The sequence below is a fragment of the Panthera uncia genome, chromosome D1, assembly GCF_023721935.1.
Source record: "Panthera uncia isolate 11264 chromosome D1, Puncia_PCG_1.0, whole genome shotgun sequence".
Taxonomy (NCBI): domain Eukaryota; kingdom Metazoa; phylum Chordata; class Mammalia; order Carnivora; family Felidae; genus Panthera; species Panthera uncia.
Genome location: NC_064808.1, coordinates 89,739,666 through 89,743,449, shown reverse-complemented (window position 1 = coordinate 89,743,449; position 3,784 = coordinate 89,739,666). Strand labels below are relative to the sequence as shown.

General features: G+C 44.0%; 1 protein-coding gene across 6 annotated transcripts in view; it reads right to left on the bottom strand.

Annotated features, from left to right (window-relative positions):
- The window catches only part of TMEM218 (transmembrane protein 218), a 16,446-nt gene extending 12,863 nt beyond the window's left edge, over nucleotides 1-3,583 (bottom strand). Inside the window, exons 1-2 of one of the 6 annotated variants that reach the window (XM_049654923.1) lie at nucleotides 3,407-3,583; nucleotides 2,408-2,512 (exon numbers count right to left, since the gene is read on the bottom strand). The gene's annotated coding sequence lies outside the window, so the exon portion shown is untranslated. Of the gene's footprint in view, nucleotides 1-2,407; nucleotides 2,513-2,700; nucleotides 3,303-3,325 lie in introns of those variants that run through there. The other 5 variants (XM_049654933.1, XM_049654916.1, XM_049654928.1 and 2 more) reach the window with 5 other exon arrangements.
- Nucleotides 3,584-3,784: the final 201 nt, after the last annotated feature.

Here is a 3,784-nt window from a genome sequence, read left to right as displayed (position 1 = left end):
ATATATATATATATATATATATATATATATATAATGTTTATATGAAAAATGGAGTTAGGCTCTAGGCTCAGATTATAAATGGCTACCCTGTGGGACACTCAAAAATTGTGCAGGATGCGGGACAGTTCTTCACTGCAGAACATCTAGCATCCCACCCTGCTCTGTAAACCCCAGTAATGCCGCCAAAATCACAATTATAACCAAGTATGCTCTCACAAATTCCAAAATGACCAACAGGGCAGTACCATCCCCTTGGAGAACCACTGTCCTAGAAAAACTCTTGCATTAAGAGACATGTACAGGGATGTTTATTGCAGCTTTTTTCATAATAGCAAAACATCTGAAAAAACGTTAAGTGTCCACCAATAAGGGAATGGATACGATGTTACACTCATAAGAATGGATACAACATTATACTCATAAGAAACACTTAGAATAAATGAACTTTGCTATCTGTATTGATATGAACATATCTCAAAAACAATGTTGAGGGGCGCCAGGGTGGCTCAGTTGGTTGAACGTCCAACTGATCTTGGCTCAGGTCATGATCTCGTGGTTTGTGGGTTCAAGCCCCATGTTGGGCTCTGTGCTGATGGTGCGGAGCCTGCTTGGTATTCTCTGTATCCCTCTCTGCCCCTTCCCCACTCACAATCTCTCTCCCTCTCTCTCTCTCAAAAATAAGTAAGCATTAAAAAAATTCTTTTTAAATGTTGAGTAATAAAAGCAAATTACAAAATGAAGCCCACAGTATGACACTACTTGTATTTTTAAAATTAAAAAAAGCAATTTATATCATTTATAATGTACAGATATACCACAGAAATACAAATACATAGGCATGAATGATGTACAACAATTTCAAAAGAATGTTTGCCTCTGGGAGGGAAGAAGGGAGGAAGGTAAATGGGGCCAGAAAAGAGAACAAAAGGGATCTGAGGATTAAATCTGGGATGTTTTATTTATTTAAAAGAAAAAAACTGAAGCCGAGGTGCCCAAATGTTAATGTTTGTTAATCCAGTTAATAGGGCATAGGTATTCATTATACTACCCAGTGTGATTGTCTGTTTATGAAATTTTTGAGATAATTCTTAATTTTTAACCAGGTAGCTGGTGGCTCAGTGCATATGAATCGAACTCAGAGACCAGAGATTAGTGACCAATAGGGGACTCTCTGGGTAAGGGATGATGAGGGTCTGGACTCCTGCCTTACCTGTGAAAATGGAAAGGGGTTGAGAGAAAAGGTGTTACAGAAGACTCAGGTTTCCCGCTTGGTTGACTGAGCTGACTTGTACTACCCTAACAAGGTAACTAGTTAAGTTTAATTGCTGCTGTTTTGGATATTGCACAAATAACCTGTAAAACTTGGACCAACTCTAACACCTAGAATACAGGGCAAGTGGTAGCCGAAGCTGGTTCTATTAGAAACATTGTGCTTCAATCCCCCATGGAAGCTTAAATGTTCATGAGACATTGGGGTCCATATAGGACATGGCTTTAAAGTAAGGAGATAAATATCCCCAAGTTCTTATAGGAATGAGGTTCATCACAGGGTGCCTGGGTGGTTCGGTCGGTTAAGCATCTGACTTCGGCTCAGGTCATGATCTCTGGGTTCGCAGGTTCTAGCCCTGGTTTGGGCTCTGTGCTAATGGCAGTCTGGAGCCTGCTTGGGATTCTGTGTCTCCTTCTCTCTCTGCCCTTCCCCCACTCGCACTGTCTCTCTTGCTCTCTCAAAAATAAAGATTAAAAAAAAAATTTTTTTAAATAAGAATGAGGTTCATCACTTTATAACCAATCTATACATTTTCGCACTAAGCTTGGAAAGGAAAGGCTGGATATAGCATATAGAGTGCTGTTATGGGAAAGGAGTGAACATCTAGTCATTTTATACTGTTAAATTCAGCGTGGAAATAATGCTTGTAATAAAATATGTATTATAAATATGCAAAATGATTAAAACCATGGTGTTTTTGATTAATGTCCAGGACTTTTTCAAACCTGGAGAATGGATGGTTTAGCCAACCTGGTTTCCAAAGTCCATTTACCTAAGTCTATGGCATTTAAAGCAGGTAGACTAGAATCAGAATAAAATAATGTCTCTATTTGAACACCCTGTTTAGTAGCTGACCAGCAGAACAGTTATGAGGCCAATTTCCCCCTCTGTGCTCATGCTGTGAGGTCCTTCTTTGGAAAGAGATTGCCCAAAACTTTTAGAGGTACATAGAGTGCAGTCCTCATTCATTTACCATTGGTTCTTCATACCGTTTCATGCAGCTCTCAGAGAAAACAGAGAGGCATACGTTAAGGTGCCTGACCCCTGCATGTACAGCCTTATAGATTAAAAATACACTGTTCACCACCGCTGTCCATCATGTGTGAGAATAATAATAGCCATTACAAGATGACTTACAGTTCAATACAAATGTGGATTCCATAGAGGGTAACTTGGCCCTAGTGCTGCTGGTGGTGGGAGATAGGTAGTTCACCCATTCCTGGACTGTCACTGGCTCAAGCCCTTGAAGGCAGAAAACAGGGATTACAGGGGTGAATGGCCCTTCTTCGAGGATTCCTTTTCCCTTTCCTTTATAGCCTTCCAAACCTTCAACTATAATGCGGGGGGGGGGGGGGGGGGTATCATTTTTTTTTCTACATTAAACATTCCACTACGGCTTTAATTTTAATATATTAGGATAATGTTCTCACCTTTGTAATTAAGTAGAATGCAAGTCTGGGAAAAATCAATCGTGGAGCTACCTAAATGCCATCCATATGACATCATCTCAACGCACTGAGAGAAAAAGGGGATCGATGGATCCAGATCTCGTCCTCCCACCTCCTTTCCTGGGTGGTGTTTGGACTTGAAGGTACCATAGCGACTATTAGCTGCATCACCATGGGCTCTCCGGACAGCAGCACCCCAGTGCTGGAGCGTCAATACCCCAGGAACCAGGGCTCTAGCGTCTCTCCCCAGCCCTGTAGGTGGTTCAAACGGGCGCAGGAAAACCTCGCAGGTCTCATTTGAAGAATGTTCGCCCAGCTACCTCCCAGACTGGAAAGATGAAGGTCTCGATCACAAGGTATTAGAATCAGGCACTGACATTTCACTTTCTTAGGAGCATGAAAATTAAACCATTCCTTCTTTCCTAATTAATTTCCCAATTAAGTATTTATTAGCCACCGGGCCTTGGGTCCAGATCTACGCTAAGGGTAAGGGTGCTCTGAGAGTCCACGCACAGCCAACCACCCACGCTTTCTTCCATACTCCTGAGCCCCAGCCTCCGCCATTCTCCCTTCTCAGCCGCCCCCACTTTTCCCACCTCCCCCTCACCTGGCTCTCCTTCTCCCAGGTCCCCTACTCACACCTCACTGTCCGGCCAGTTCCAGCCCACAGGGGCTTTGATCTACTTACGACGAATCACAAGTGGGTTTTCATCCAGGCGATTCCAGATCCGCTAATCAGCGCCACTCTTTCAACGCCCAGTTTCCTTCTTATTTGCTTACGTCCACAGGGCCTCCAGGCAACGCGGAGCGGGGTGGGTGGGCACGTCGCTCTTCTTTACGCCCTCCGATTGGTCGGTGCTTTTGGTTGAGGCTCAAGTTAGATTGGGTCGAGGCAGTCCTGACTCCGCCCCCGTCCCATCCCGTTGTCAATCATACTATCCTTTAGGTAACCCACAGGACCATTGGTCAGTCCTGCCTGGGGGCGGGTTGTCAGGCGAGGGAGAGCTGCTTCTCTCGGCCTCGCTGTTACCATGGAGACTGTACAGCCAGGTTGCGTAGCGCCGGA